Below are 24,596 nucleotides of genomic sequence, written 5' to 3'. Positions count from 1 at the left end.
TTGATGAAGGAGGCCTTGGGAGCACTTGCCATTTAGGAGGAATTTATGTGTGTTCCTGAAGTTTGACAGTGTCCATAAAAATAGGTATTGGAACCTGCTGCCCATCTGGAAAAATCAGAAGATAAATGGCTGGCTGCAGTTGCCTTTTATGGCAAGACAAGGAAGAGAGAGTGGCTTGGGGAGTAGAGTACCCATAGTCTGGCACGAAAACAAGGAATGAATTTCTTTTTAGACCAAGTGATCTTGAGCTGTCTTGATGGACTCAAACTTTAAAAAATGCTTCTGGGGAAGTGGGGATCCAAACAGGATGGATCCCTCAGGACAAAGGCTGAAAGGATGTCACTCTTGGTTAGCTGGAAAGTACATCACCCATGTCACGAAGCAATGATCTGGAACAATCTCAGTGAACAGTGTTTGGAGATATTGGCTGAAGAACTCAAAAAAAAGTTATACATGAGAAAGCAGTATTTAGAAGCTTGCTATAATGGAGAACACACTGGCCATTTCCTATTAGCCAAGACAGAACTACAAAAAACGGCAGCTAAATAAAGGCTTGAAAGAGGAAGGAAGAAATCCAAAAGTTGAGTTCATGGCTTGTTCCCTACTGCAGGCCAGAGCCATGTGTCTGCCCTAAACCGTGAAAAGAAAGACTCTCAAATCAAATTAGATAAGAGACTGGAATTTTTATTTAAACTTGCTGAGAATTTTTTACTTTCTGAAAGTGAGCAATATGTACCTAAATATTCTTATAATCTAAAATGACTAGGAAACTAAGAATCACCTCAAAAAATAATAGGAATAAATTAGAGATATGACTAGCCGTGTTAAAAGACAGAAATTAGAGAAAAATAAAATTATTTTCTCTGTGTACCCCTGCTCAATAACTAGTTATACATGTTTTCAACTATTTTATATTTTATTTGTTTATTTTATTTTATATTTTGATTACTAATACACTTTTATTATTGTGATATTGTGATTTATAATAAGAAATAAATATTTGGTCTTTGTCCATTATCCCTGGCACATAGCTCCTAAAAACCTTGGACTTTCCTAAGTGATGGGAGTTGGGAATGTGTCTTTTGTTATGTTAATGAGAGGACTTTTGGACACAACCTAAGGATAGGGACTTGTTGTCAGGAGAACCAACCACAGAATTAAAGGGTTGGAACTTTCAGTCCCACCCCCGCATGACCCCCGGGGAGGGGAGAAGGGTTGGAGGTTGAATCCTGTTTACTATTTTTATCATTAGTAGATAGCATGATACATGGAAATTCAACAAATCATTTTTGAATTAATTAACTGTTAAAATAAGTAAATTTAGCCATAGAAAAGAACTGTCTGTCTCATTACCTGTTTTACATTCCTATACCAGCATATCCAGGAATTAAATGGGCTTGACTTTTGAACAAAACCAAGGAACAGGATAGTTTCATATAAAGAGAAATGGATTATTCTAGAATAAATATCCAAAGAAAAGAAAGGAAGATTTTCTTTGTGAAACACCCATCAGCTAAATTCTCTTCTGGAATCAAAATTCCATACACCTCTAAAAGATGCCCAATAATGTGAACTAAGTGGATTTTGGAATGGCTGGCTGATGGATGATGACATTAGCTTACTTTGGAATGTTCGGGGTTTATAACTCAATTATACATCATATTCTATCAAATCTAACATGACGTTAATTGTTATATGCACCATTATTTTACATACCTTCAAAAAAGAAAAGAAAAACCTGCTGATTATGATACAGTGTTTAGGAAATTTCTATTGTAAGATACACTTCAATATTAGAGATATTAAAATGTGAATAAAAAGTATATCTTAAACTCAGTTAAATATGTTAGATAAGAGTCAGAATTGTAGATTGAGGAAGAACCTAAGACTTCATCCAATCTAATCTTCATCAATTTACAAATGAACTGAGAACTCAAAGAGTTTAAGTACAGACAGGAACACAGAAATAGAGCAAGTCAATCAACCTGTGAGACCAGATGGGCTGCTTTGTTCCAGTGTTAACATTTCATAATTCTGTGCACTAAAATTAATATTAAAAAAGAGACTCAGGGGAAATATATGTCATCATAATATGACAAATGTCTCCTTTTTATGTTAGAGATAGATAATTTATCTCAACAAATATGTAACTTTAAATTCTCTATCCTCAAATACCTGAATCCTAGCATCTTCCCCAGTGAATCCAGGGTTTGCCTAGAAAGAGAAACCTGAATCCAGTTTTTGGTCATCAAGGAAATACCTAATGAGATATATGTAAATCTAATGGTATACTGGATTTCTTTTCCTCTGCTCCTTGAATATCTTTCATTGGATCAAAGACTATTTTTATGGTGTTAGGCTATGTGATATTTCACATGAAGAACAAATCAAATTTGCCATAATTATGATACATTTAAAATTCACTACTTCTAATGGCAACTTTAAACTTGATTTTCTTCAGTAAATTTTAGCCTGCTTGCCACACAGCGCTGTAAGTCTTGTTTTTAAAAGCCACTTATTCACCTTCTCTTTCCTTCATTTTCCCCTTCCCTTAACACCGCAATTGAAAAACTCCCCCTGGCCTCCACCCCCTCTCAAATTCCCCCACCTACCTGAAACCTCAGGCCCTCCTTTCATTACCTTGCTAATAACAAAAGCATCTTCATTCTCTCTGGAACTCATGCAGAAGAAACATTTTAAGCTCAACTAAATAATTACCCACCTATTTTCTATTTCCTCCCAAGGAAAAAAAAAAATCCTGACTGACTGAAAAATCACCAGGTTGTCACCAGAATCCTTAATATGAAACCTTCCTTACAATCTTCCTTCTTCAGCTTTCTGGTTTTGATGTGGGAAGTGGCAAAATTAAGGGCATTTGTGGGTTGTATTAGATAAACGAAGGTGTATTTAATTGAACCAGTCATCGTGAATGCATTCAGCATATGACTGACATGCCAAAGGGGACCACGTGCATGAGTGCTGCGTGGGTATCTTCCAGTTTACCACCGACCCCTTCAGCAGGCCTGCGAGGTACCTGGAGGAATGCACTCAAAGCAAGGCTCACAGTACAGGGGCAACAGTTGGGAGGATGGTCGGGGGCTGCCAGCTACAGAATGACGTACCCAAGCAAGTAAAGACAAAGCCTCTCTTGGTAGATACAAATTCCAGTTGCTTTATCATCTTCATTTTGCAGCAAACACTCTGCTTAGAAAGGATGAAAGAAAATCATTATTTTAGTGAAGAATGCCTCTGACAACGCCACCTCAAAATTGTCTATTAATCCTTACTACTTATAAATACATACATACATACACGACACACACACACACACACACACACACACACACACACGTATACATACACAATACACACACATACATACAGAGCCAATATTTTAATTGGCAAAAAGCCCTTTCTGAAGCCAGAGTTGGCCCCTGAACGAGACTGTGATTTAGCAAAGCGTGACTTGCTGTCCTCTCACTTCTCTTAATGCCACCTTTCTTCTCCCTGTCTCATCTCAAAATGTCTCATTCCTGTTCTCTGACAGGTTTAAACTCCTTCCTGCTAATGTGCTTACTAATAACTAAGTACATATTTCAAAATTACTACCATATCTGAGGCCTTTTTACTGGTAGCGAAAGGGTCTTCAAAGGCTGAGAGTAATTCAATGTGAAATGTGAACTTGGTAACGGGGAATGAGAAAATAAATCTCATTATTTCTTGGTCTTTTCAGCAGTTTGGTGGCCAAGAGGAGTCTATTTTATATATCATTTTCTTCTGCCAAAATACATTATCCATAGATATTTTCAAAAATATGGGAGCTGGAAAAGATCTTAACAGTCATCTTAAACCATCTCCACATTTTATAGACTTAGAAACTGAGGCCCAGAGAGGCAAGAGAGTTATTGCCAGAGGTAATCCCCACCCATCATCAGAGTCCCAGTATAGTAGTTTCTAGAAATCTTGTCTTGGTAAAACTAACATTGCTTAAGGGCCCTGAATTTCTGGCACTTAAAGTTAAATAATTTATCATATGTCATTTGGGAAGGCTGAAGAACTATGTCTAACTTAAGGACCCCCATGTTTGATGGCATATCCGAACTCAACCAGTTTATTTCTATCAACAGGTCAACGTTTGCTTAAAAGGAGTCTTTCAGCTTAATCCTATGGAGCCACATAGCCCTTGTTAAAATGATATTGAACACCTCTGTAGTGGAAAGAAGCAGTCTGTTCCAGTCCTCTAGGTGAGAAAGCCTTTGTAAAATCTTTTTGGCTATTTGCTTCTAGCACTATGGCTGACCAGGTGCTCTGAAGTCCTCCTACCATACTTTACACAGGACACAGTCTTCAAAACATTGTTGTTTGCATTTGAGTTGGTGGAGATTTTCAGATTCCTTCCTTAACCCCTGCCATGTAAATTAGAGTAGATAACTGGGGACAGTAATCAGGGGTCAGAAGGAACAGGCATGACCTGAGGATGGATCAGGATCACAGCACTGCTGCTGGGGACTGAGTCTTGGGCAAAAGCAAAGTAGGAAAGTTAAGTCTAAGAGTTCTGAACTGGCTGAAGGCTTTCAAGGTAAACAGAAGTTTCCAGTTATGGGCAACCAAAGCCACAGGCAGAAAGCACACCCACTCTGAAAGAAAGCCTTCTCAATTTTGAACCTACAAAATCTCACCAAAGAAATCAAGTAATGTGTTCATAATCAAAGATCATTAGCAAACAAAAAGGCCAGCTGTATTAGTTATCTGTTGCTGTATAACAAATTATCCTAAAACTTAGCTTTAAATGACAATAAACATTTATTATATCCCCCAGTTTCTGAGGTTCAGGAACTTGAGGATCTGGAATTTGGGTCCTGGCTCAGGGTCTCTCAAAAAGTTGTGGTCATCTGAAAGCTTGACTGGGGCCGAGGATCCACTTCCAAAGGGACTCACTGACTTGGCTGGCATGTTGGTGTTGGTGTTGCTTGTTGGAGGCCTCGGTTCTCCTCCATGTGAGCCTCCCCTTGGGCCAGCTAAGTGTCCTCAAGACATGGTAACTGGTTTCCCCCAGAATGCACGATCCAAGGGAAAAGTATTCAGGCAGAAGCTATTCTATTTATGTGCCAATCTTTGATGAAAACAGGGACAAATTTACTTGTAATCTTGGGGCAAAAAAGGCTAACCATGAATGAAAAAAATAATAAGTCAATTATGTTAAAATTAAGAAATTCTGTTCATCAAAAGGCATCATAAAGAAAATGAAAAAAAAAATAAATAGCAAACTAGGAGAGATATTTACAACTCACTTAAAAAACAAAGGATTAGTATTCAGAACACATAAGTAATATCTACAAATCAATAAGATAGAAAACCCAACAGAAAGCTAGGCAAAGACCACTAAGAAGAAGAAACAAGTGTGGACAATATATATGTAAAAATGTTCTCAATCTAGTTAACAATCAAGGAAATGGAAATTACAACCATAATGAGACACAATTTTACACCTATTTAGTTGTCTCAAATCAAAAGATCTGACAACACCAAGTGTTGGAGAGGAAGTGAATCAACAAGAAAGTCAGGGGACACTAGATTGTTACAATTACTTTGGAAAACAATTTGGCAGTTTGTAATGATGAATATTCACACACCTGATCTCCACCCAACAGTTGTATTTCTAGGTCAGTGATCTTGATCCCTGGAGAATATTTGGCAATGTCTGGAGATATTTTCAGTTGTCTCAACTGAAAGGCACTACTGGCATCTAGTGGGTAGAAGCCAGGGATGCTGCTAAACATCCTACAGTGCAAAGGACAGCTCTATACAGTAAAGAATTATCTGGCCCCAAATGTCAAAGAGTCACCATCAAGGAACCCTGTCCTAGGTATATAGACAAGAGAAATTCCTGCACATATGTGCACCAGGAAATATAGAATATATTCCAAGCAACTACCAAAAACTAGAAGTAATACTTCCCTTTTGACAAGAGAATAAATAAATCAACTGTGAAATAGTTATTCAGTGAAATACACACGACTGAACTATAGACAGCTATAGACAATGACGTGAGTGGATTTTAGTGATGTGATGCAAAGGGAAAAAGAGTAAATCTCATAAGAAGATATCCAATGTGATATATTTAATGTAATGTTCAAAAACAAGAAAAACTTAAAAATCTGTTATTTAGGGGTACCTATAAACCTATGCTTAAACTACAAAAATAGGCTAGGCAATGATAATATAAAATTCAAGGTACTAGTTACCTCTTGTGTAAGACAAAAGGAAAACTGTGGAGGGTGGGGGAAGATAAACAGAGGAACACTGTTGAACACTTGGATTGTATAATGGGTTCACAGTTGTTTATTACATTATCATACTTTATAACTTGCATATAGATATAGATATTTACATACATACATATATGTCATATATCATTTTGTATCAACTATTATATTAAAATGTAAATAAATTGAAAAAATTATTCAGGGCAGAAGTTGTAAGGATGGGTTATACAATATGACCACACGAGTAACTTTGAAATTAGGGCAATAAGTGGTTAAGAATCCACCTGCCAATGCAGGGAACACAGGTTTGAGCCCTGGTCTGGGAAGATCCCACATGCTGCAGAGCAACTAAGCCCGTGCACCACAACTACTGAGCCTGTGCTCTAGAGCCCGTGAGCCACAACTACTGAGCCTGCACACCACAGCTACTGAAGCTCGCGTGCCTAGAGCCCGTGCTCCACAACAAGAGAAACCACTGCAATGAGAAGCCCACGTACCACAACAAAGACTAGCCCCCGTTCACCGCAACTAGAGAAAGCCCATGCGCAGCAACGAAGACCCAACGCAGCCAAAAATAAATTAATTAATTAATTAAAAAAAAAAAATAAATTAGGGCAACAAACTCACTGTTTTTTTTGGAGAGGAGATGCAAATACAAAAAAATTCAGTATTTTTGTATTAAGAGTCAGGCTCAAAATGGAGTGTAATTTGCCCAATGTTTTCCTTCCTGGCAGTCCACCATAATACCAATCCCCACACAAATATTGTTGGCCTAAGCACCCCTTACTCTGAGACTTATTGACAATAAAAACAGGGCAAATAAAAGGTAACATGAAAATTATAAGATATTTTTCCTCTTTCTGTATAATGTGATCATACACTGGTAAGCGCATAATAACATTATGCAACAAGAGGTGAGAAAATAAATGATCTGTAGCTTTCCTTGTCCGTTAGGACAAGGGTGTCTTAGGGAAAACCCTGATTCCTTTTAAAAATCAAATTTTCAAAACAGGGTACCTTTAAACCCTAGGTTGGCAAATTAAGGTAGCCTAAATAATCTGAAGTGCCATGACCACTTATTAGCTTTAAGCAAAATTATAAAGATTTCCTTCCTTTTTTCTTTATGTTTCTCTCATTTTATTCTAACCAGGTTTTACAAGTGCCAACCTGCCCCCTTGTTCCTGTTCTCAGCTGACTTTCAAATAATCCCTGCTAGAGTGTTAATTGAAAAGTAAGGTATTAACTGATTATAGCTTAGTATGATACCTCCTAGGATGATTTTCATTTCACAGGGGACTCATAAATGTTGGTTTGGGTAGCAGGGAGTGAAGGCTAAGAGATGACCTTCAGGAAGCTGTAGCTAACTCCAACACCTGAAGAAGCAAATAAAGAATATTTGTTATGCAGCCTCTGAAAGGTTGGCAAAACCTTGCTTCAGGCCCTGTTTAAACATCCAGGCTCTGTCTACCACTTTTGGAACTGAGCTGCAATAAAACCTCTTACTTCCCTGACCCAAGAGGGAACATTTTATAAATTATAGTGTAGTGAATTATTTGGTCAACATTTAGACCTGAAATACCCTGAAGATGAGAAAGTTACAGAAAAAATAGATTTGGAGAAAGTACAAAGGCCAAAATTAATCAATAAAATGCTTAATAGTGTAAAGAGAAGAAACTTTAAGTATCCAAGAATAAATGTCAAAAGTATTTCAACAAAACCCAGAAGGCTTGGGCTTCCCTGGTGGCGCAGTGGTTGAGAATCCGCCTGCCAATGCAGGGGACACGGGTTCGAGCCCTGGTCTGGGAAGATCCCACATGCCGCGGAGCGGCTGGGCCCGTGAGCCACAATTGCTGAGCCTGCGCATCTGGAGCCTGTGCTCCGCAACAAGAGAGGCCGCGATAGCGAGAGGCCCGCGCACCGCGATGAAGAGTGGCCCCCGCTTGCCACAACTGGAGAAAGCCCTCGCACAGAAACGAAGACCCAACACAGCCATAAATAAAAATAAATTAAAAAATAAATAAATTAAAAAAACCCCCAGAAGGCTTGAAGTTGAAGCTGTATAGAAAAAAAAGGGGTGGGGGGAGGGCAGATAGAGAAGACTTCTGTGGAGAATACAAGTGTGTCTTGTATCTTTATTTACAAAATAATTGTTCTACCGCTTCCCTGCTTCACAGTACCTGATATTAGTAACTGCTCTGCCAGATAAGAAATGGTATCAGTCTTGTATAAAAGAGGTATCCCTGAATCAGGATGTGTAAGCCAACAGGAAACAGCTAGAATCCAATCCAAATGTGCAGTCCTGGTTCTTAAACTTCACTGTGCATAATCATCTAATGGTATTTATATAAAATGAAGATTCTAGGACCCTAGCTGAGGCGATTCTGATTTAGCAGCCCTGCATCATGGCCCGGGAGTCTGCATTTTAGAGCACTCCAGGGTAGTCTAATGCCTGCAGAGGGCCACAGTGAAACAGGCTTAAGGAAGCCGAACCCTGGAAATTAACAAGACAATTTAAAATTTGTATGTTAATATATGAGGCCAATTATAGCCAAGACATTTTAGGAAAAAAACCCTACCAAAGTAAAAAGACAGTACCAAGTTTGATTTATTATAAAACTACAGTAATTAGGACAGTGTGGTACTGTCACAATACTCCAACAAACAATGAAATGTAATATGGAGTCTAGAAATAGATAGATGATAGACAGAAAGATCTATATATCTACTTGATTTACAATAAAGGTGACATGGTTGAGCATTGTGGAAAGGATGATCTTTTCAACACATGGTTCTAAGTCAATATTACATCCATATTGAAAGAAATAAATCTTGATCCCTAACGCACACAATACACAAAATCAATTCCACAGTCTTCCCAAGGCTGTCAGTCTTTACCAGGTATACATTTCATCAGAAAGAAAAGGATCTGAAGTCTAATCAGATGTGTATGTCTTTTAATAAACCTTATTTTCATTTGTATTGAATTAGTAATTTAGGTAATCTTGTTTATTGAGAATAAGATTAAATCTTTAAGTATATTTTGGAAATTTTATTTTCCTCTCTCCACTTTCCCCTCTGTTTCTTTCTCCTTCCTCCTTCACTTTATGCTCTCCCACCATCTACACTTTTATTCTTTTAACTACATGCATCAGATATCAGGGTAACAAATCAGCAGCTCCACATACCAAATCTGACCTATAGAACTATTTTAAAACAAATCATGGGTTTTTTTTCTTTTTTTTTTTTTTTTTTAACAAAAACCCTGTTGCCAACATGATTGTGAGGTTTCACAGAAAATTTAATTATGGGACATCTCTTGAAAATTTGGGAGATCTAGCTACCCTTAGCCAGGAGTAGTCCAAGGCAACTGCCTACTGGATTTTGTGCTTTAGACAGGGCAGCCCTCTCAGATTCACTTAATCCTCACTAGGCCTGCTTTATTAGTAAATATGACCCGTCTGACCCCTGTAAGAATTTGTATTTAAGATCCTTGTTACCATTAATGTTTGAATAAAATAGCTAGATGTAAAAACATGTTTCTAAAAAATTATAGATACATAAATGTCAATATTGTTTTCTATTTATATACAGTTTTCAGTGTTCTACATATGGTAGCTAAAAAGATTTTTTCTTCTTCGCCTTTAGTTTTTGGGCATAAATCCCTTCTTGTTTTCACAGGAACATTAGCTCAAATTTACAGATACTGTGTGCTACAGATAAAATTGTTGCATTTAAAACCATATGTCACACTGAACTATTCAAGAGGCATCAAGCCTTTCTTTCTCGCAGATCTTTAAAGATATAATTTTATGCTCAGTTAAGATGGAAAAGAGCATTAGGTTGGAATAAAAACCTATATACTGTGGATGCATTTCACTAAATTATTTCACCAAATTACTAGGTAGAGAGACATTAATACAGTATGGTAAAAGACAACTTTTTCAATTTACATATGTCTTCCTCCATATTAATCAGCTGCTAGGGATTATAATTGTGATAGCAGCAGGATAAATGAGGATACTCCAAAGAGTCTGCCTCTTGTTTGTTTACACATTCATATTTACATTTTAAAGATTACAATAAGAACCTCAATTCAGAAAGTGGCTTTGATTCATTTAACACTTTATGGGAATTTTTGTTCTATTTCAGGCCATCATTATATTATGGCTATAGAAAGGCATAAAACTCTATTACTGTTTCATGGAGTCAAAAAAAGTCAACTTGAATTGTACAAAATAAGTAGTTCATATCTGTGAAAAGTCCTTCAGGAATAAGAGGCATTTCACTATAACTATTTTCATTCCCATACACATAACTTGTATTTTTATTTTCAGACACAAAAGCATGTAATGGGAGTGAATGTTTTAAGAAAATATGACCCCAAGGGCCCTGTTCGCTTCAGAAGTACATCTCATACAAAACACGACTCAAATGACAACCAAACTGAATTCAGATCACAGCCTTGCAAAATTAGCTTCATTCAGCAGTTACACACACACACACACACACACACACACACACACACACACAGGGGCATTTTTTTCCCATCAAATGACAGGTCAAAATATGGAAAATTGGAAGTGACCGTAGAGTACATCAGTGAAAAAATGTAGCTTAGTGGTGACCAGAACCCCTACACCACTTAACCGACCTAAGTCCTGAAAACAGTGACACTAAAATTTTAATGTTCTAAATAAATTTTTACGACTGGAGTAAATAAAAAGAATGAATAGTCAGTCTGGGATACATACATACACAACCAGCCTAAGGCAATTTCTGACTTAGGAATGCCTGGGCCACAAATCGCTGCCATCACCATTTCGACTCATCTCTTTTAGGACTGAGAACTCATCCCCAGCATCCCACTTCGCCGGGTCCTTTACACTCCCACTCCAGCCCATTTCCTCTCCTCCATCCTGTCCCAGTTGTTTATTTTGAGCTCTAGGGTCAAAAAGAAATTATGACAACCCCTCCCCACACTCCCATCTCTGCCTCTTTCACTGTCCCAGTGTGCTGAGTGAGAAGGAAAAGAGGAGGTAGCCCTGAAAATGTGAAATGGGGATAGAAATCTAAAAAGGAAGGAAACTTTTATAAGCTTTGGACAGTCCATCATCATCTGCAATTCTCTTCTTTCACATAAACTTCATTCTCAACCTGCTCTTCAAAGCCCTGCATCCTTAAACATATTTAAAGCCCTTCTCCAGCTACATTTCCTCTGGCCAGAGCATCTACCTTGAAAAGTATTCTTCCAACTCAATAGCCTTTCGTCCTCCTCTAGCTCTGAAAAGGCCCCCATCAGTTAATACTCCTCCTTTTAAATCTAGAAGTGCTTACTAAGTCTTCTGAATTTATAACCTTGCTTTGCAATCTTCAGAATCCCAATCAATAAATACTTGACAAGTTTCAAACGTAAACTGTCATAGGAAAATTTCTTCTTACATTGGTATGACAGTGAATCCAAAATAAAATTCCCAGTAAATCAGTAGTCAAACATTCAACTTCCCTCTTCCTGCTTCCGGGTCATCAATGTTGCTGGGGGAATTTGTATAATGTTATAAAATGAGGACCCTACAAATTTACGGCTTTCAGTGTCGTAGGACAGCTAAAGCTGCACAGCATGCCTCTGACTTGACGTCAGTCTTCCTGTTCTCTCAAGCCCCTCCTTCAATATCTTTGTCATCCAACTTCAAGTGTAAGTGATGTGTGTGTATGCGTGCATGTATAGATAGATAGATAGATAGATAGATAGATAGACAGACAGACAGACAGACAGACAGATAGGTGGATAATCTGAATCCAACCAGATGTCTTCTGTGTTCTTCAAATCTGTATCTCTCTTTACTCTTTTCAAAATCAACATTGCCACATGGGTCATGCTCTTTATCACATTTCTATCTCCATGGAGACCACACAATTCTAATTTCTCCTATTCTATCATATACCTCTTTCTCTTTGCTGGTTCCTATTCTTCAGCTAATGGATACTGTGGTACAATAAAAGTATATATTTGAGTGGAGAGAAGATGGCGGAAGAGTAAGACGCGGAGATCACCTTCCTTCCCACAGATACAGTAGAAATACATCTACACGTGGAACTGCTCCTACAGAACACCCACTGAACGCTGGCAGAAAACGTCTGACTTCCAAAAAGGCAAGAAACTCCCCCCGTACTTGGGTAGGGCAAAAGAAAAAAGAAATAACAGGGACAAAAGAATAGGGACGGCACCTGCACCAGTGGGAGGGAGCTGTGAAGGAGGAAAGATTTCCACGCACTAGGAAGCCCCTTCACGGGCAGAGACTGCGGGTGGCAGAGGGGGGAAGCTTCGGAACCACGGAGGAGAGCGCAGCCACAGGGGTGCGGAGGGCAAAGCGGAGAGGTTCCCGCACGGAGGAGCGGTGCCGACCAGCACTCTCCAGCCTGAGAGGCTTGTCTGCTCACCCGCCGGCGCGGGCGGGGCTGGGAGCTGAGGTCGGATCGCAGGGAGAGGACTGGGGCTGGCGGTGTGAACACAGCCTGAAGGGGTTAGCGCACCACAGCTAGCCGGGAGGGAGCCCGGGAAAAGGCCTGCAGCTGCCGAAGAGGCAAGAGACTTTTTCTTGCCTCTTTGTTTCACGGCGCGCAAGGAGAGGAGATTCAGAGCGCCGCCTAAACGAACTCCAGAGAAGGGCGTGAGCCGCGGCAATCAGCGCGGACCCCAGAGACGGGCGTGAGATGCTGGGGCTGCTGCTGCCGCCTCCAAAAAGCCTGTGTGTGAGCACAGGTCACTCTCCACACCGCCCCTCCCGGTAGCCTGTGCAGCCCGCCACTGCCAGGGTCCCGTGACCCAGGGACAACTTCCACGGGAGAACGCACAGCGCGCCTCAGGCTGGTGCAACATCGCGCCGGCCTCTGCCGCCACAGGCTCGCCCCGCCTCCTCCGTACCCCTCCCTCCCCGCGGCCTGAGTGAGCCAGAGCCCCCGAAGCAGCTGCTCCTTTAACCCCGTCCTGTCTGGGCGGGGAATAGACGCCCTCAGGCGACCTACACGCAGAGGCGGGTCCAAACCCAAAGCTGAACCCCAGGAGCTGTGCGAACAGGGAAGAGAAGGGGAAATCTCTCCCAGCAGCCTCAGAAGAAGCGGATTAAAACTCCACAAACAACTTGATGTGCCTGCATCTGTTGAATACCTGAATAGACAATGAATCATCCCAAATTCAGGAGGTGGACTTTGGGAGCAGGATATATTAATCTTTCCCCTTTTCCTTTTTTTTGTGAGTGTATATGTATATGCTTCTGGGTGAGATTTTGTCTGTATAGCTTTGCTTTACAATAGCTTTATTTGACTTCACTATATTATAGCCTCTTTCTTTCTTTCTTTCTATTTTTTCTCCCTTTTACTCTGAGCCGTGTGGATGAAAGGCTCTTGGTGCTCCAGCCAGGCATCAGGGCCGTGCCTCTGAGGTGGGAGAGCCAACTTCAGGACACTGGTCCACAAGAGACCTCCCAGCTCCACGTAATACCAAACGGCAAAAATCTCTCAGAGATCTCCATCTCAACATCAAGACCCAGCTTCACTCAACGACCAGCAAGCTACAATGCTGGACACCCTATGCCAAACAACTAGCAAGACAGGAACACAGCCCCATCCATTAGCAGAGAGGCTGCCTAAAATCATAATAAGGCCAAAGACACCCCAAAATACACCACCAGACGTGGACGTGCCCACCAGAAAGACAAGATCCAGCCTCATCCATCAGAGCTCAGGCACTAGTTCCCCACACCAGGAAGCCTACACAACCCACTGAACCAACCTTAGCCACTGGGGACAGATACCAAAAACAACGGGAACTACAAACCTGCAGTCTGTGAAAAGGAGACCCCAAACACAGTAAGATAAGCAAAATGAGACGACAGAAAAACACACAGCAGATGAAGGAGCAGGGTCAAAACACACCAGACTTAACAAATGAAGAGGAAATAGGTAGTCTACCTGAAAAAGAATTCAGAATAATGATAGTAAGGATGATCCAAAATCTTGGAAATAGAATAGACAAAATGCAAGAAACATTTAACAAGGACGTAGAAGAACTAAAGAGGAACCAAGCAATGATGAAAAACACAATAAATGAAATTAAAAATACTCTACATGGGATCAACAGCAGAATAACTGAGGCAGAAGAAAGGATAAGTGACCTGGAAGATAAAATGGTGGAAATAACTACTACAGAGCAGGATAAAGAAAAAAGAATGAAAAGAACTGAGGACAGTCTCAGAGACCTCTGGGACAACATTAAACGCACCAACATTTGAATTATAGGGGTCCCAGAAGAAGAAGAGAAAAAGAAAGGGACTGAGAAAATATTTGAAGAGATTATAGTTGAAAACTTCCCTAATATGGGAAAGGAAATAGTTAATCAAGTCCTGGAAGCACAGAGAGTCCCATACAGGATAAACCCAAGGAGAAACACACCAAGACACATATTAATCAAACTGTCAAAAATTAAATATAAGGAAAACATATTAAAGGCAGCAAGGGAAAAACAACAAATAACACACAAGGGAATCCCCATAAGGTTAACAGCTGATCTTTCAGCAGAAACTCTGCAAGCCAGAAGGGAGTGGCAGGATATACTTAAAGTGATGAAGGAGAAAAACCTACAACCAAGATTACTCTACCCAGCAAGGATCTCATTCAGATTCGATGGAGAAATTAAAACCTTTACAGACAAGCAAAAGCTGAGAGAGTTCAGCACCACCAAACCAGCTTTACAACAAATGCTAAAGGAACTTCTCTAGGCAAGAAACACAAGAGAAGGAAAACACCTACAATAACAAACCCAAAACATTTAAGAAAATGGGAATAGGAACATACATATCGATAATTACCTTGAATGTAAATGGATTAAATGCTCCCACCAAAAGACACAGGCTGGCTGAATGGATACAAAAACAAGACCCATATATATGCTGTCTACAAGAGACCCACTTCAGACCTAGAGACACATACAGACTGAAAGTGAGGGGATGGAAAAAGATATTCCATGCAAATGGAAATCAAAAGAAAGCTGGAGTAGCAATTCTCATATCAGACAAAATAGACTTTAAAATAAAGACTATTACAAGAGACAAAGAAGGACACTATATAATGATCAAGGGATCGATCCAAGAGGAAGGTATAACAATTGTAAATATTTATGCACCCAACATAGGAGCACCTCAATACATAAGGCAAATACTAACAGCCATAAAAGGGGAAATCGACAGCAACACAATCATAGTAGGGGACTTTAACACCCCACTTTCACCAATGGACAGATCATCCAAAATGAAAATAAATAAGGAAACACAAGCTTTAAATGATACATTAAACAAGATGGACTTAATTGATATTTATAGGACATTCCACCCAAAAACAACAGAATACACATTTTTCTCAAGTGCTCATGTAATATTCTCCAGGATAGATCATATCTTGGGTCACAAATCAAGCCTTGGTAAATTTAAGAAAATTGAAATCGTATCAAGTATCTTTTCTGACCACAACGCTATGAGACTAGATATCAATTACAGGAAAAGATCTGTAAAAAATACAAACACATGTAGGCTACACAATACATTACTTAATAACGAAGTGATTACTGAAGAAATCAAAGGGGAAATCAAAAAATACCTAGAAACAAATGACAATGGAGATACGACGACCCAAAACCTATGGGACGCAGCAAAAGCAGTGCTAAGAGGGAAGTTTATAGCAATACAAGCCTACCTCAAGAAACAGGAAACATCTCGAATAAACAACCTAACCTTGCACCTAAAGCAATTAGAGAAAGAAGAACAAAAAGCCCCAAAGCCAGCAGAAGGAAAGAAATTATAAAGATCAGGTCAGAAATAAATGAAAAAGAAATGAAGGAAACAATAGCAAAAATCAATGAAACTAAAAGCTGGTTCTTTGAGAAGGTAAACAAAATTGATAAACCATTAGCCAGACTCATCAAGAGAAAAAGGGAGAAGACTCAGATCAGTAGAATTAGAAATGAAAAAGGAGAAGTAACCACTGACACTGCAGAAATACAAAAGATCATGAGAGATTACTACAGGCAACTCTATGCCAATCAAATGGACAACCTGGAAGAAATGGACAGATTCTTAGAAATGCACAAACTGCCGAGACTGAACCAGGAAGAAATAGAAAATATGAACAGACCAATCACAAGCACTGAAGTTGAAACTGTGATTAAAAACCTTCCAACAAACAAAAGCCCAGGACCAGATGGCTTCACAGGTGAATTCTATCAAACATTTAGAGAAGAGCTAACACCTATCCTTCTCAAACTCTTCCAAAATATTGCAGAGGGAGGAACACTCCCAAACTCATTCTAAGAGGCCACCATCACCCTGATACCAAAACCAGACAAAGATGTCACAAAGAAAGAAAACTACAGGCCAATATCACTGATGAACATAGATGCAAAAATCCTCAACAAAATACTAGCAAACAGAATCCAACAGCACATTAAAAGGATCATACACCATGATCAAGTGGGGTTTATCCCAGGAATGCAAGGATTCTTCAATATACGCAAATCAATCAACGTGATACACCATATTAACAAATTGAAGGAGAAAAACCATATGATCATCTCAATAGATGCAGAGAAAGCTTTTGACAAAATTCAACACCCATTTATGATAAAAGCCCTGCAGAAAGTAGGCATAGAGCGAACTTTCCTCAACATAATAAAGGCCATATATGACAAACCCACAGCCAACATTGTCCTCAATGGTGAAAAACTGAAACCATTTCCACTAAGATCAGGAACAAGACAAGGTTGCCCACTCTCACCACTATTATTCAACATAGTTTTGGAAGTGTTAGCCACAGCAATCAGAGAAGACAAAGAAATAAAAGGAATCCAAATCGGAAAAGAAGAAGTAAAGCTGTCACTATTTGCAGATGACATGATACTATACATAGAGAATCCTAAAGATGCTGCCAGAAAACTCCTAGAGCTAATCAATGAATTTGGTAAAGTAGCAGGATACAAAATTAATGCACAGAAATCTCTTGCATTCCTCTACACTAATGACGCAAAATCTGAAAGTGAAATTAAGAAAACACTCCCGTTTACCATTGCAACAAAAAGAATAAAATATCTAGGAATAAACCTACCTAAGGAGACAAAAGACCTGTATGCAGAAAATTATAAGACACTGATGAAAGAAATTAAAGATGATACAAATAGATGGAGAGATATACCATGTTCCTGGATTGGAAGAATCAACATTGTGAAAATGACTCTACTACCCAAAGCAATCTACAGATTCAATGCAATCCCTATCAAACTACCACTGGCATTTTTCACAGAACTAGAACAAAAAATTTCACAATTTGTATGGAAACACAAAAGACCCCGAATAGCCAAAGCAATCTTGAGAACGAAAACTGGAGCTGGGGGAATCAGGCTCCCTGACTTCAGACTATATTACAAAGCTACAGTAATCAAGACAGTTTGGTACTGGCACAAAAACAGAAATATAGATCAATGGAACAGGATAGAAAGCCCAGAGATAAACCCACACACATATGGTCACCTTATCTTTGATAAAGGAGGCAAGCATATACAGTGGAGAAAAGACAGCCTCTTCAATAAGTGGTGCTGGGAAAATTGGACAGGTACATGTAAAAGTATAAAATTAGAACACTCCCTGACACCATGCACAAAAATAAACTCAAAATGGATTAAAGACCTAAGTGTAAGGGCAGACACTATCAAACTCTTAGAGGAAAACATAGGCAGAACACTCTATGACATACATCACAGCAAGATTCTTTCTGACCCAGCTCCCAGAGAAATGGAAATAAGAACACAAATAAACAAATGGGACCTAATGAAACTTAAAAGCTTTTGCACAGCAAAGGAAACCATAAACAAGACCAAAAGACAACCATCAGAATGGGAGAAAATATTTGCAAATGAAGCAACTGACAAAGGATTAATCTCCAAGATTTACAAGCAGCTCATGCAGCTCAATAACAAAAAAACGAACAACCCAATCCAAAAATGGGCAGAAGACCTAAATAGACATTTCTCCAAAGAAGATATACAGATGGCCTACAGACACATGAAAGAATGCTCAACATCATTAATCATTAGAGAAATGCAAATCAAAACTACAATGAGATATCATCTCACACCGGTCAGAATGGCCATCATCAAAAAATCTAGAAACAATAAATGCTGGAGAGGGTGTGGAGGAAAGGGAACACTCTTGCACTGTTGGTGGGAATGTAAATTGATACAGCCACTATGGAGAACAGTATGGAGGTTCCTTAAAAAACTACAAATAGAACTACCATACGACCCAGCAATCCCAATACTGGGCATATACCCTGAGAAAACCATAGGTCAAAAAGAGTCATGTACCAAAATGTTCATTGCAGCTCTATTTACAATAGCCAGGACATGGAAGCAACCTAAATGTCCATCGACAGATGAATGGATAAAGAAGATGTGGCACATATATACAATGGAATATTACTCAGCCATAAAAAGAAATGAAATGGAGGTATTTGTCATGAGGTGGATGGAGTTAGAGTCTGTCATACAGAGTGAAGTAAGTCAGAAAGAGAAAAACAAATACAGTATGCTAACACATATATACGGAATCTAAGGGAAAAAAAAAAAAAAAAAGGCCACGAAGAACCTAGTGGCAAGACGGGAATAAAGACACAGACCTACTAGAGAATGGACTTGAGGATATGGGGAGGGGGTGGGGTGAGATGTGACAGGGTAAGAGAGTGTCATGGACATATATACACTACCATATGTAAAACAGATAACTAGTGGGAAGCAGCCACATAGCACAGGGAGATCAGCTCGGTGCTTTGTGACCACCTAGAGGGGAGGGATGGGGAGGGTGGGAGGGAGGGAGATGCAAGAGGGAAGAGAAATGGGAACATATTGTATATGTATAACTGATTCACTTTGTTATAAAGCAGAAGCTAACACACCATTGTAAGGCAATTATACTTCAATAAAGATGTTTAAAAAAAAAAAAAGTATATATTTGGACTTTGACCCATGTTCCTGGCATAGAGCCCACCAAACACTTGGAATTTCCTGAGTAATAGGAGTGTCTTTTGTTATTCATAATGAGGCCCTCTAGAACACACCTGAGTCTTTGCTAGTGTGGCGATTCAGGGTGGGTTTCCTAGATAGTCTCAGGATGGGGCTGATCACCAGAAAAACCAAACATGTGATTAGAGGGTAGGAATTCTCAGCCCCACCCCACCTTAAACTCTGGGGAGGGGAGTGAAGGGGAGTGGGGCTAGAGATTGGGTTATAAAATCTCCTGAACAATGGGATTCAAAGAGTTTCTGGATTGATGAACATGTAGAAGTGGGAGGGTGGTGTGCCCAGAGAGGGCATGGAAGCTCTACCCCCAACCGCCCCACACCTTGCCCTATGCATCTCTTCCATTTGGCTGTCCCTGAGTTGAATCCTTTGTAATAACCTGGTAAACTTAAATGTTTTCCTGCATTCTATGAGGCATTCTAGTGAATTACCAAATCTGAAGGGGTAGGGGGTGCCATGGGGAACACTTGAATTTGTAGCCGAGTTGAACAGAAGTGCATTTAGCTAGGGCAGTCTTGTGGGACTGATCCTTTAAACCTGTGGAGGCTGATGTTAACTCCAGGTAGTGTCAGAAGAGGATTTAATTGTTGGCCACCCAATTGATGTAGAGAAACAGAGAAATACATTCTGGTATATTTCATTCCTAGCTAGCTCTCCTCAAGTCTTTCTTTCTCTTCCCTTTAACCATGTAACATCTTGAAAGACAAGTCCACAATAGATATTAGCCATTCCTTTCTTCATCTCTTCTCTCCTCTCCCCTCTCTCACCTCCCCTTCTCTCTTCTGCTCTTCTCCCAATCCCTCTGTACACATTTATATCCCCAGCAGCACCTACGACTTTCATTAAAGCTCCAAGCTTGTATTACCATCTGCTAATTGGATATCTCCAACTAAAGATTTTATAGGCATCTCAAACTCAATATGTCTGAAACTAGATTTATTATCTCCCCTTTGCTAAAATATTCTTCTCTGCTACTTCCAAACCCAGTTAAAAGCATCATTTAGATTAATTACCCATAGTTTTCTCTCTTTGTTCTTCTGGTTCAATATGGACAAGAAGAGTTGCAAAGTACTGGGTTAGAGCTTAGCTATCCACTTAGCTAAGGATATCCAGCTAACCATAATGCTTCATTCGTCAAACATTCAGGAATAACAGAAGTCAGTTTGCATTTGGGTACTTCATTTGTGTCCCTTGTTGCATTATCTTCTTAATCAAGAAAGGGATCTATAATGGCTGTGGACTTCCCTTCTATTTGAAACTCATTTGCGTTCACATTCCCATTTAAGAAAAGAGGAGGGCAGTGCCGATTTTAATTAAAAATTTCAGGACATCAATTCACCTAGCCAGACATGAATTCCACAGAATGCTCTTCCTTAAAGATTATTTCCTAATTAATACACTGAGTATCTGTTATAGTCATCTAAATGGGAACGGGATGAGAAACTGACATCATTTTTTAAAATCAGTTTTATTAAAGTATGATCCCCATGCAGTAAGCCACACCTATTTAAAGTATATAGTTCAATGAGATTTGACAATTGTATACATCTGTGTAACCACCTCCACAATCAAGGTATAGAACATTTCCATAAAACCAAAAGGTTTCCTTATATCCCTTTGCACTAAGGCTCCTCATCTTTCTTTAACATCAAGGAAAAAACTTATCTGCATTCTGTCATTTGCATTTTCTGGAATTTCATATAACTGGAAGCATACCATGTGTGCTCTTTCAGATCCAGATTCTTTTGTGTAGCATGAAGTTTTTGAAGTTAAACCATCCTGTTGCATGGATCTTGCTTTTTATCTCCGAGTAGTTTTCTATTGTATAAATTCACCCCAAATTGTTCATCCATTCACCTAGTGATCGACTTGCTTCCAGTTTGGGGTTACAGTGAACAAAGCTTCTAAGAACATCCAAGTACTCATCTTTGGAAGGATATGTTCCTCTCCATTTCTCTTGGGTAAATACCTACCAGTGGAACTGAGGGTTAAATATTCAGTGTAGGTTTAACTTGGTAAGAAACTTCCAAATTGTTTAACAAAATGGTTGGAAAGTTTTACATTCCCATCAGCAATGCTGATTCAGTTAATTTAATGATTATGTTTTACAAGTCTTCCACATTCTACTGATTTTATGACTACTTTTTAAAAATTAACTACTGAAAAAGGAGTGTTGAAATATCCAGCTATAATAGTCTGTCTATTGCTAATTTCAGTTTGGTCAGATTTTTCTTCAGGTATTTTTTGAAGCTCTTAAATGCATGAACATTTAAAGGTTTTATATTATTTTGATGAATTGATTCCTAGATGAAATGTTCCCTTTTATTCCTGCTAATATTTGTTTTTCTGATGTGTACTTTGGTCACTGTTGGTATAGCCATTCCAGTTTTATCTTGATTAGTATTTGCATATTATATTGTTTTCTATCTTTTACTTTTAATCTATCTATATCTTTATATTGGAAGTGTTTTTTCTTATAAACAGCATATAGCCATATCTTGCTTTCTAATCCAGCCTGACAGTCCATGCTTTTTAATTAGAATGTTTAGACTGTTTACATTCAGTGCAATTATCTACAATATTGGGATTATATCAACCATCCTATTTTTTTCTTTTTGTTTCATTTGTTCTTTTTACTCCTTTTCCTGATTTCTTTTGGATTACTTGAATGTTTTTTCCATTCCACTTAATCTACACTAATAGCATTTTATTTTTTCAATTTTTTTTGTCATTTGCATCTTTAACTTATGACAGCCTACTTTCTTTCTTTTTTTTTAACTTTTTATTTCATATTGGAGTATAGCTGATTAACAACGTTGTGATAGTCTCAGGTGCACAGCAAAGCAACTCAGCCATACATATACATGTATCCATTCTCCCCCAGACTCCCCTCCCATCCAGGCTGCCACATAACATTGAGCACAGTTCCCTGTGCTATACAGTAGGTCCTTGTTGGTTATCCTTTTTAAATATAGCAGTGTGTACATGTCAACCCCAAACTCCTTAACTATCCCTTCCCTCCACCCTTCCCCGCTGGTAACCAGAAGTTCATTCTCTAAGTCTGTGAGTCCGTTTCTGTTTTGTAATTATGTTAATTTGTGTCATTTCTTTTTAGATTCTGCATATAAGTGATATCATACAATATTTCTCTTTCTCAATGACGGCTAACTTCCAAATAATGTACCACTTCAGGAATAATGAAAGAAACTTAGAACAGTATACTTATTTTTCCTTCTTCTCTCCTTTGTGGTTTCCAATTAGGCCCAATTATAGATCACTTGAAGTTCTTTTATTTTTTATTATTTTAGTGTTTTTTTTTCCTTCATGTCAGTTTGGATAGTTTCTGATGCTAGATTTTCAAGTTCACTAATTTTTTCTTCTTCAGTGTCTAATCTACTTTTAATACAATTGAATGATATTTTTAAATGTATATATTGTATTTTTTCATGACCAGAGTTTGGTGCTTTTCTATCACTTGTTTTGCTCATGTTTTTTCTTTAAATTGAAAGAGCATGAGCATATCATTAAAGGCTATTTAAAATTCTTCATCTACTAATTCCATAATCTCTGTGATATGTATTTCTATTTATTGGTTTTTCTCTGTTACTAGTCTCATTTTCCTACTTCCTCACATTTGTAATAGTTTTTATTAGATGCTGAACATGGTGAATTTCCCATTGTTGAATGCTAATTTTGCTGTTTTTTCTTAAAGAATTTGGACTTAGTTATGGCAAGAAGTAACCTGCAGTTCAGCTTGATACTTTCAAAACTTGTTTTTAAATGCTGTTATGATAGGTTTAGAGTTATCTTTACTCTAGATCTAGAGTAGACCTTCCTGTATTACGGTCTGGAAGGTGACTTCAAGCTTTCTACTTTCTGCTATGTTTTCTGGGATGATCATAGTGCTCACCTTGCTTGTTTTCTTCTCTCAGGATCACCATCCTGCTTTATTTTTTGTCTAATGTCTGAAACAGTTGTTTCATATATCTTGTTCATTTTTCTAGTTTTTTTCCCCTTTTCTAGATTTTTATGATGTGAGGATAAATCTGTTAATCCATAATGGCTGGAGGCAGAAAGTCTGACATCTCTTTCCAAAGAGACTTAGTGGGTAGTGATCTAAAATTTCTTTGGTTATAAGAGGGAAAAGTTTACCTTTGCATAGCAGAAAACACTTCTTACCCCAAAGTTTACTCCATCTTTGTTGAATGGAAAATAAGTCAATCGATTGTATGGTTTTTCAGTCTCACACCTATTTGCACTTAGAGAAGCAGAGGTTATTCTCTATCATTTATACCATTTGTTCAGGAAAAAACACTGACTATTATATATGTTGCATTAGTTACTTACTACTATGTAACAAACCACCCCAAAATTTTTGTGGCTTTAAGTAACAACCTTTTTTTTTTTTTTCCTCAAGAGTCTACAGACTGATCAATCAGTTCTGCTGATCTGAGTGGGTTGCTGTGGCTTACTTACTGAATTGTAGTCAGCTGCAGGTCTGACAGTCTTCTTTGCTGCTCTTAGTTGAATTCTTTCACCTATCTTGGGCCTTAGTTGGGACAACTAAATTGGTTCAGCTTTATTCCATGTGGTCTACATTTGGTCTCATGGTGGTGGCAGTTTTCCAAGGAAGCAAATGGAATTATTTAAGGCTTCTTGGACTGGCACAAACTTCTGCTGCACTCTTTTGGCCAACACAAGTCATAGGGTCAGCCCATATTCAAGGGTTAGAGAAACAGACCCTACCTCTTCATGGGAGGAAATGCAAGTCATATTGCAAAGGGTTTGGATACAAAAAGCAGTGGAAATTTAGAGCCATTTTTACAATCCACCTACTACATATACTTTACCTATGCAAAATGATCTTATTTTAGGAAACTCACTAACTAAGCTCAGAAAGATTACTGTGATCTGAAGTTTTCTCTCCTGAGCTTCAATAATCATGATGAGTCATTCTAGCATATGGGCAATGAGAACACTAGGAAATCTCATTAATCAGCCATCTATATCTGTCTCCTCTAGCCTCTGCCTATGACTATTTCCATCTCCTTTATTGTTATTTTTGCCAAATCTTGAAAATATGCCATAACCTATGATCAAGCAAATACTACTGAAATGAATACTAAAAGAAATACTAAATGAATAATAATAATAATAATGTACTAAATGAAAGCTATCCTCAGTGCCTTGGTGAAATATTTTCATTGCACTTTGCA

General features: G+C 38.6%; 1 long non-coding RNA gene across 1 annotated transcript in view; it reads right to left on the bottom strand.

Annotated features, from left to right (window-relative positions):
• Nucleotides 1-24,596, bottom strand: part of LOC309638843 — a 516,516-nt gene that overhangs the window by 157,544 nt on the left and 334,376 nt on the right. Inside the window, exon 3 of the long non-coding RNA XR_014251323.1 lies at nt 3,123-3,204. This is a non-coding gene — a long non-coding RNA (uncharacterized lncRNA). The remainder of the gene's footprint in view (nt 1-3,122; nt 3,205-24,596) is intronic.

The sequence above is a fragment of the Balaenoptera physalus genome, assembly GCF_965194825.1.
Source record: "Balaenoptera physalus genome assembly, chromosome: 11".
Taxonomy (NCBI): domain Eukaryota; kingdom Metazoa; phylum Chordata; class Mammalia; order Artiodactyla; family Balaenopteridae; genus Balaenoptera; species Balaenoptera physalus.
Note: the sequence above shows the minus strand (reverse complement) of the source record. Positions and strands in the feature narration are given on the sequence as shown.